This window comes from Triturus cristatus, chromosome 4_2 (assembly GCF_964204655.1).
Source record: "Triturus cristatus chromosome 4_2, aTriCri1.1, whole genome shotgun sequence".
NCBI lineage: Eukaryota > Metazoa > Chordata > Amphibia > Caudata > Salamandridae > Triturus > Triturus cristatus.
The window spans coordinates 944,997,442-945,007,610 of NC_140586.1; the positions used below are offsets into that span (position 1 = coordinate 944,997,442).

At 51.8% G+C, this 10,169-nt stretch overlaps 1 pseudogene; it reads left to right on the forward strand.

Moving 5' to 3' along the window:
• Positions 1-3,265: 3,265 nt before the first annotated feature.
• On the forward strand, positions 3,266-5,061 carry LOC146839033 (18S ribosomal RNA; annotated as a pseudogene).
• Positions 5,062-10,169: the final 5,108 nt, after the last annotated feature.

Genomic DNA, 10,169 nt, shown 5'->3' on the forward strand with positions numbered 1-10,169 from the left:
CCACAGTACATACTGCAGCCCATGTGAGACCCGTGGTGTGCCTATGCCCTGGGTATCTCAGTACTATATACTAGGAAAAAATAGGGGTACACCAGTAGCCAATTGTGGCGGTATAGAAGTCCTTGCCATAGTCGAATTTAGGAAAGAAGCACAGTGACTGGGGTCCTGATTAGCAGGATCCCAGTCAGACTAGGCAAAAACTCACTGACACCAGTCAAAAACTGGGCATAACCATGCTAGAAGGATTGATCCTTACTACACTGGTGCACTGTGCTATGTATTGCTTTACCACCATTTACTTCCTGTATAACATGTCTGGTCAGAGGGCTGTCTTTTCCCTGAAGCTGGTTGCCAATTCTTGCAAAGTGAATGCTCAGAGAGGTTTTTCTTGAAGGTAAATCTTTATTGCAGCATTGTTATTAAGATGGTAGAGGTGGGCAAGCCACTGAAAGCTCGAGCCAGGCTCGAGCTTGAAGCCTGTCTCTGGTTCAGGTCAAGGTCCTGTTATAACCTTGAGCCTATATCGAGTCGAGCTTTCAAGTGACTTCTGCCTGCCACCCTCGTACTACCCAGGGTGAGACGTAACATCAGACCTGCTGACTGTGGAAGTGGGGGAACCAGATTTGAGTCTGCCCATCGGCTTAACAGCCTGTGATTCTGGCCAATCACTTTTCCTCCCTGTGGCAACAAACCATGCGTAAGTAAGAAATCCTAGATGAAGCTCAGCATAGTTTCAGATTGAACCATAGTACTGAAATAGCTCTGGAGGTCACCTCAGAAGAGATCAGAACTATCTTGGATAATGATGGAAAAGAGGTTATGGTTCTCTGATATCTGCGGCCTTCAATACAGTGAGTCATTCATGGTGTCCTCATCGATTGTTTAGTGCTTCAGGTGAGTTGATGGGTGTCTTAACTCTTCAGCCACGAGGTCCAGGAGGCGCCGACGAAGTCCACGAGCCGGATTCAAGCTGTCCCACGAAGTCTGTCGAGTGCTGCGGTGTCGGTGACCAGATTGGACCCAACAAGCCTTGGTAACGGCAAGTCACAGGAATTCAGAGAAAGGACTGCGGTGCAGATCAGCAAGGTCTGAGGGACTCACCCAGCGAGGGTAAGTGAGGGCACGTCTGGAGCAACCAGGTAAGCCCAATCAGAAAAGGAGTCGCCTTTGTGGGGACCTGCTAGCCAACGGGCTAGTGATCGCGAAGGAGCCTCGAGCGGTTGCACATGAAGCTGGCCTACGGGTCACTCATGGAGTGGAGGCCAACAATCTTCGCTGCAGGAGGTGCTCAAGGCTGGGGCTACTCGGAGCCCAAAGCACAACTTTGAGGAGGACCAGGAAGATAGTGTTGCTGCAAATGTTCACGGTGTCCAGGTGTCATGGTTCCACGTCACCCATGATTTTGCTTTGCTTTGCTTTGCTGTGAACTCAGGGTAGCCTCGGGGAAGTCTGGAAATCCACCTCTGGGTATGCAGAGACTTCGGCGTCCGGTGGGAGCTTCAGAATTGCAGACCGGTCAGTTGCTTCTTTGGTGCCTGCCAAGCAGGGGAGTCACCCCTTGACCCCAAGGGAGATTTCTTCAGTCTTCTAGTCAGGATAGAATGTCGAATGTCCAGGATATATGTTGCAGAGTTTCGTCCAGGGTAATCTAAAGTCCTAGGGACTGGATTCCTATACTTATACTAAGTTTAGGGGATGGACTAACTCTAAGACCCCACCTATGGGTGGGCCAGGAAAGAGTGGTGGCTACACCCATTTCCTTTGTTCAGTTTTGCGCCAGAGCAGGGGCAGGTAGCCCCTGCAACCGGTTTGAACTGGAGTATGCACAGGGACACCAAGTGTGCCCCCAGTGCAGGACTTCAAAGCACCAGAGAGTGCTCCCGCCCAGCCCCAATACACATCAGCCTGTCTGGGGAGGTGGTTACACCTCCCCTCGACAGGAAACCTATTGTCCAGGCCTCCCCTGCCGGAGTTTCGGTCAGCAGCAGGAGGCCAGACCCGTGTCTGTGGCAGAGGCATCAATTTTGTGAAGCCAGGGCTCAGGAAAGTCCTACCAGGTTTATCCAGTGTGAATATGTCTCTCCCTCTAGAAGGGTGGAATGCTACCCCCGCCGCCAGAACTGGCGGGGGTAGTATTCCAAAGCGTTTGACACCAAACACGACATGTTTTGATGCAGCTATTCCAAAGTTAGCATTTACCGCGAGGTTATAATGCACTTAAGAGTATATGGTATGGCTGTATCACAGAACAGCCATAAGGAAGTATTTCCGAAAGCTGCAGAGGGGCTCAGCTCATGCTTGGGCACCCTCTCACATAAAACCAAGCACTCTGCCTTCAGGATTGTCAAGGACTGCCATAGGAGTGGCTTATAGGTTTATATGTGTCTGTATAAGGTAGTGATATAGGTAGCCTATACCACCGTAAGGGGTGCAAGCACACCCTTACCCAGGCTGCAGTAGCAGAGCTGTGGTGTCATTTTGGAGTGCTTCTCAGGGGTGGCATAATACATGCTGCTGCCCCTGGTAGGCCTCTGATGTACCTATGCCCTAGGTACATAGTATACCATATACTAGGGGCTTATAAGGCACTCCAGAATCCAATTAGTTATGTACCTAATGTACATGGAAACCATTTTAGAGAGGAAGCAGCTAGGCTGTGGTCCTGATTAGCAGGGCCACAGCCAGACTAAGGTCGACAAACAGTGAGACACCAGCAAAAAGTGGGGGTACCCATGTGAAGCAGATCCTACTCTCCTACAACTCTCACCCCAGGCTCTTTCCGATCCCCCAGGCATAGGCTGGCCTTTCCCAGCCCAGGCCCTGGAACCGGTTCCTGCTTCTGAACCCAGCTGGGGAGGGGGGAGCCTCCACGGGCACCAGGGAACCCTGTCCCAGGCAGAGGACCCTTGGCAGGCCGCAGGACGAGGGCTCACACAGGCGTCCTTCGGGTCTGGCCATCTGGTCACACCTTTCTCCTTGGCCATCTGGTCGCGCGCAGTGCTTTCCAATGGGGCGACCAGATGGCCAGGCGGCCTGGAGGTCCCAATGAAGGCTCGCCCTCCACTTGCTTTGCCTGCCTGTCAAGGTGCCTCCGAGCCCCCGGGACGCAGAGCCCCTCCTGCGAAGGCTCGGGTGGGTAGATTGGTGTCCTTTGGGCCCGGCCACCTGGTTTCGCTTTTCCCCTCAGCCATCTGGTCGCACGCAATGCTTTCCAATTCGGCGACCAGATGGCCGGGCTATCCTGAAGTCCCGATGAGGGCTCATTTGCCTCCCCGATCCCAGCAGGGCTCCAGGAGGTCGGGCAAGTCTGCGCCTTGGGTCCTCTCAGTCTCACGGTGCGCACAGGTTACCAGAAAGGGGGGTACCTGCGAATGGCTCATTAAATCAGTTATGGTTCCTTTGATCGCTCCATCTGTTACTTGGATAACTGTGGTGATTCTAGAGCTAATACATGCCGACGAGCGCTGACCTCCCGGGATGCGTGCATTTATCAGATCAAGACCAATCCGGGCTCGCCCAGCCGCTTTGGTGACTCTAGATAACCTCGGGCCGATCGCACTTCCCCGTCGGATGTCTGCCCTATCAACGTTCAATGGTATTTTCTGTGCCTACCATGGTGACCACGGGTAATGGGGAATCAGGGTTCAATTCCGGAGAGGGAGCCTGAGAAACTGCTACCACATCCAAGGAAGGCAGCAGGCGCGCAAATTACCCACTCCCTACTCAGGGAGGTTGTGACAAAAATAACAATACAGGACTCTTTCGAGGCCCTTTAATTGTAATGAGTACACTTTAAATCCTTTAAAGAGGATCTATTGGAGGGCAAGTCTGGTGCAAGCAGCTGCAGTAATTCCAGATCCACTAGCGTATATTAAAGTTGCTGCAGTTAAAAAGCTCGTAGTTGGATCTTGGGATCGACCTGGCGGTCCGCCGCGAGGCGAGCTACCTCCTGCCAGCCCCTGCCTCTCTGCGCCCCCTTGATGCTCTTGACTGAGTGTCCTGGGGGTCCGAAGCGTTTACTTTGAAAAAATGTGAGTGTTCAAAGCAGGCCGGTCGCCTGAATACTTCAGCTAGGAATAATGGAATAGGACTCCGGTTCTATTTTTTGGTTTTCGGAACTGGGGCCATGATTAAGAGGGACGACCGGGGGCATTCGTATTGTGCCACTAGAGGTGAAATTCTTGGACCGGCGCAAGACAAACCAAAGTGAAAGCATTTGCCAAGAATGTTTTCATTAATCAAGAACGAAAGTCGGAGGTTCGCATACGATCAGATACCGTTGTAGTTCCGACCATAAATGATGCCGACTAGCGATCTGGTGACGTTATTCCCATGACCTGCCACGCAGCTTCCGGGAAATCAAAGTCTTTGGGTTACAGGGGGAGTATGGTTGCAAAGCTGAAACTTAAAGGAGTGGAGTGGAGCCTGCGGCTTAATTTGACTCAACACAGGACACCTCACCCGGCCCGGACACGGAAAGAATTTACAGATTGATAGCTCTTTCTCGATTCTGTGTGTGGTGGTGCATGGCCGTTCTTAGTTGGTGGAGCGATTTGTCTGGTTGATTCAGATAACGAATGAGACTCCTCCATGCTAATGAGTTACGCGACCCCCAACGGTTGGCGTCAAACTTCTTAGAGGGACAAGTGGTGTTCAGCCACACAAGATTGAGCAATAACAGGTCTGTGATGACCTTAGATGTCTGGGGCTGCACGCACGCTACACAGTGTGCGGATCAGCATGTGTCTACCCTTCGCCGACAGGTGCGAGTAACCCCCTGAACCTTTTTCGTGATAGGGATTGGGGATTGCAATTATTTTCCATGAACGAGGAATTCCCAGTAAGTGCGGGTCCTAAGCTTGCGTTGATTAAGTTCCTGCCCTTTGTACACACCGCCTGTCGCTACTACCGATTGGATGGTTTTGTGAGGTCCTCGGATCGGCACCGCCAGGGTTGGCAACAGCCCTAGCGGAGCGCCGAGAAGACGATCAAACTTGACTATCTAGAGAAAGTAAAAGTTGTAACAAGGTTTCCGTAGGTGAACCTGTGGAAGGATCATTAACGACTGAGCGGTCCGAGCGACGGACAGCGCCAGCCCACAACCCTCGGCTGCCTCCTGCGAGCACACTTCAGGCACAGGGTCCAGCCCTGTCCTTGCGCATCCCGGCTGGCGGAGCGGTCTGTGGCCGCATGGGGCGCTTTGGTGAGGCCCGGGCCTCGGCGGGTCTTCCTCTGCCGGGGGAGGACCAGACTGACTGAGGGACGGGGGCGGCCCCTGGCCCCTACCCTCTCTCTGGGAGGGGCACAGCTGTAGGCCCTCCTGAGACAGAACCGATGCTCACCCGGCACGACCCCCGTGGTGGGGGGAAACCAAATGGCAGTGCCTCCCCGGGCTGGGACTACCCCCTTCCCGAAAGGCCCTCCCGCGCCTGGGTCCCGGCCCATCCGGGCTTCGGGCGACGGAGGAGTGGCCCTTCTTGTGCGGCAGGACGGCCTGGAAGAGAAGGAGCTGAGGGCCTGTGAGGGGATGTATGACGTTACAACGCACACTATTACAACGCATGCACTTACAACGCATTTTTTACAACGCATAATCCATTACAACGCATGACATTACAACGCATGACACTACAACGCATTTTTAAAAAATACCTTTACAACGCACTACCATTACAACGCATACTACCTTTACAACGCATACCATTACAACGCATAATATTAAATTACATTTAAGGTAAGTATTAGATAGTATAGGGGTAAAAATTACTATTCTAACTCCAGAGGGTGCAACAGTAGGGTAAGTGTTGGATAGTGTAGGGGTAAAAATTACTATTCTAACTCCAGGGGGTGCAACAGTAGGGAAAGTGTTGGATAGTATAGGGGTAAAATTTACTATTCTAACTCCAGGGGGTGCATCAGTAGGGTAAGTGTTGGATAGTATAGGGGTAAAATTTACTATTCTAACTCCAGGGGGTGCATCAGTAGGGTAAGTGTTGGATAGTATAGGGGTAAAAATTACTATTCTAACTCCAGGGGGTGCATCAGTAGGGTAAGTGTTGGATAGTATAGGGGTAAAAATTACTATTCTAACTCCAGGGGGTGCATCAGTAGGGTAAGTGTTGGATAGTATAGGGGTAAAAATTACTATTCTAACTCCAGGGGGTGCAACAGTAGGGAAAGTGTTGGATAGTATAGGGGTAAAATTTACTATTCTAACTCCAGGGGGTGCATCAGTAGGGTAAGTGTTGGATAGTATAGGGGTAAAATTTACTATTCTAACTCCAGGGGGTGCATCAGTAGGGTAAGTGTTGGATAGTATAGGGGTAAAAATTACTATTCTAACTCCAGGGGGTGCATCAGTAGGGTAAGTGTTGGATAGTATAGGGGTAAAAATTACTATTCTAACTCCAGGGGGTGCATCAGTAGGGTAAGTGTTGGATAGTATAGGGGTAAAAATTACTATTCTAACTCCAGGGGGTGCATCAGTAGGGTAAGTGTTGGATAGTATAGGGGTAAAAATTACTATTCTAACTCCAGGGGGTGCATCAGTAGGGTAAGTGTTGGATAGTATAGGGGTAAAAATTACTATTCTAACTCCAGGGGGTGCATCAGTAGGGTAAGTGTTGGATAGTATAGGGGTAAAAATTACTATTCTAACTCCAGGGGGTGCATCAGTAGGGTAAGTGTTGGATAGTATAGTGTAATATTATGCGTTGTAATGGTATGCGTTGTAATGGTAGTATGCGTTGTAATGGAATGCGTTGTAAAGGTAGTTTTTAAAAATGCGTTGTAGTGTCATGCTGTTAGACCTGGCACCTTGGCGTGAGTTTCCCTTCCACTTTTTGCTGGTGTGCCTCGATTGTTTTGCTGGTGTTGTCCGCTCAGGGCACTGCGCCACGGCTAATCCGTGCCGCAGTGCAAGTGCTCCCGAGGTAAAGTGTACCTGTAATTGATGTCCATGATTGGTTTATTGGATTCACTGTCAGTCCCCAGTAAAGTGCACCAGGGGTGCCAGGGCTTGTGAATGCCAATGCTGCTGGTGGGCTTGCAGCGCTGGTTGCGCCACCCACGGAAGCGGCCTTGTAAAGTGTGTCTAGGGTCTGCCACCGCAGACCCTGTGCGCGGTCCGGGACCGTCGCGCTGACTGCGCAAGTGCCCCCACTTGTCAGTCCCTAAACCTTCCCTTACCTACATATTAGCCACCCCTCTGGTAGGCCCAAGGGCAGGGTGCATTGTAGGCATAAGGTAGGACATGCCCTGATGTGTGTGGCATGTCTTAGTAGTGAATTACAGCCATTTTCGTTCTTCACTATTGAAGGCTACCTGCTCTCCATAGGCCAGAATGGGCTGCCGGGATCACGCCAACGCTGTGACCCCAGTGGACTCAAGGAGCATGGTAGAAGTGTCAAGTTTAGTATGCCTGAACTCAGGATAATAAAATACTTCTTGTAGTCAAGTTTATTTTAGTATCCTGGGTTTGTAAATGCTACTTTTAGAAAGTTAGTATTTACTGACCTGACCATCTCAGTCCGCCTCTGCTGTGTGTGTGTGTTCTGCCTGGCAACAGTGAGGAGCAGGGTGGGGGGATCCCCAGAGACAGGTTGGCTGCCAGGTGGTGGGTAGAGAGGTGACACCTGGATGGGTGGGAGGAGTACACCTTGACTCTTGAATAGCCCTGTGCTCTGCCGGCACAAAGCCGGTGCCGCCCCTGTGGGGCGGCTGATGTCTCTGCCCTGCTGCTGAAAGGAAAGAGCAGAGTCACCATAACAAAGTGCTCCAGACCTGGACTGAGCCAGGCCTAGGCCCCCTGGCGCTAAAGAACAAAAGAATCACGGTATAAAAGTAGGAGCCTGGCTCCTCAGAAATCAGAATCCTGTTTACCACAAAGAACCTCTGCCCGACTAGAAGGAGAAGAAGACGCTGGAGGAGCTGGCCTGCTGCTTGCCTTGCTGAGAAAGGAGAGGAAGAGACTTACTGAAAAGACTTTGCTACTTTGTGCTTGAACATTCTCCAAGGGCTTGATCTGAGCTTGCCCCCTGAACTGAACCCCAGGACCAGTGGGTTCTCTGTGCTTCTTGCTCATCCTCCAATTCGAGCCGTGTGTGCATCCCGCTGGAAAAGAGACTGCGCCCCTCATCGCCCCTCCTAGGGCCGTGACACTCAGAAGCTTGCCTGCCTCAAACCCGTGAGAGCCCCGCTCCGTCCCGAGCCGCTCTCTGTCCCCGGGCCAGGCCGCCTGCATCCCTGTCACCGCCTGCTACTGGAGCGCGCTGAACGCGCTATCACCCCTCCCGCCGGAAGCCGTCCGACGACTGTGATCTACGCCGGGTCATCCAGCTGCACTGACCGTGCCCTGCGACCCCGCTTCGCTATCCCCGGACATCTCAGGCCGCGCCGCCCCCGCTGTGGAGACCCTCCTGCACCGCCGTGCTAAAGGGTCGCTGGCCGCGCCTGCCTACGTGCCCACACCTGCTGATTGAGGACCCAAGAACACGTCTGAAGCCGAGAGTCGCACCGACCTGTGCTGACTCTCCACATCACGACAGAAGTTCCAGCATCGGGCTCGGGGCCCGCAACGCCTTATTTCCCCGTTCGCAGGAGTCGATCTCTGTGAGTACTGGAACCACAAGTAACATTTGCAAGAGAACTACAAAGTATCCATTTGAAGCTACGAACAACGAACATTTGCCCGCTTTAGAACCTGGTGGCATAGCGAAGATGTTATTGGTCTTGTGATAAGTCTGCTGAGATATATATACCTTATTTTTACATAAAGAATCGTATTTTTATATATATCCAAGTCTGGTGTCCGTTTCTGGGGGGATTGATGTATTTACTGTGTGTATGGTTGTAAGTGCTTAACCAACAACGCCTGAGGAATCGCCTTGGCTGCTCACGCCACGCACCTAGAGGGTGAGCAAGGGTCATTCGCGAGGGGTTATCCTGCGCCCTGACGTGGAGGAGAGGGTTCCTGCTTGACACAAGGGCAACCTTGCGCCAACCAGAGATCCCCGACTCTAACATTGTTGGCAGCGGGTGGGATTTCGGATTTGCACTTGTAATTTGCATACAGTGAATTATTAATCACCAGATAGTGAGAGCAGACCAAATAACGCAGCCACAGGTTTTTAATTGTTGAACTTTGTTGAGACATCTGCCATTACTGCAACCATGCCTGGCTCACTCTCTGCTGGAAGAGCGCTCTCCGTGATTTCTGGAATAGATGAGGTGGATTGGGAGAGACTGGAAGGTTACACAACGGAGCAATTGAAAGGCTACAGTGTAAAATTCAGAGTTCCCCATGCTGGATTCAGGAAGAAGAACCAGTACCTCAAGGCGCTGAGAGCCTGGAAGGAGTCACGAGACCCACGGAATGCGGGGGACATCGTTCCACCCGACAACCTTGAGGAGCCCAGCAGAGTCCGGTCGCCAGAGGAGCTGGCAGACAGGGCAGCCGACAGGGCGCATGCAATGGAGATGGCAAAATTGGCCGGACAAATGGAAATGGAAAAGCAGAAGTTGGCCCTGGAGGCACAACAACGCCAAATGGATCATGATATAAGATTGAAGGAGTTGGAGCTGAAGGCGAAAAGTTTGGACACCGCTCCTTCTGGTGGCAGCACTCCACCAGCGCAGGTAGAGTCCAAGGTGTACATCCCCAAAGATGTAGTAAAGGAGTATTTTAGAAAGGATGACATAGGGCAGTGGTTTAGAGCCTACGAGGTGGCCATGTCCTCACACCGGGTCCCTGAGAAAGACTGGGGAGCGGGGTTGTGGGGAAGGTTCCTTGCGGAAGGGCGGGACACACTGTTAGATTTGCCCTTAGAAGTCCAGACCTCATACCCCCATATGAAGGAAGCTTTAATGACCAGGTATGGGTTAACTCCTGAACTATATAGACAGAGGTTCAGGGAGACCAAGAAGATCCCTGAGAGTACGTATGTGGAGTATGTGACCTTTTTCTGCAGAGCGCTGGATGGTTGGGTGAAGGGTAGCAAAGTGAATGATTATCAAGGGCTGCTTGATTTAATTGCATGGGAGCACTTGTCCAGTCAATGTTTTCCTGAGCTACGCCAGCACCTGATAGATAGCAAGCTGTCCAACCCGAGGAAGCTTGCTGAGGAGGCGGACCGCTGGCTCAGCACCAGGGTCCACAAGGGTCAAGTGGG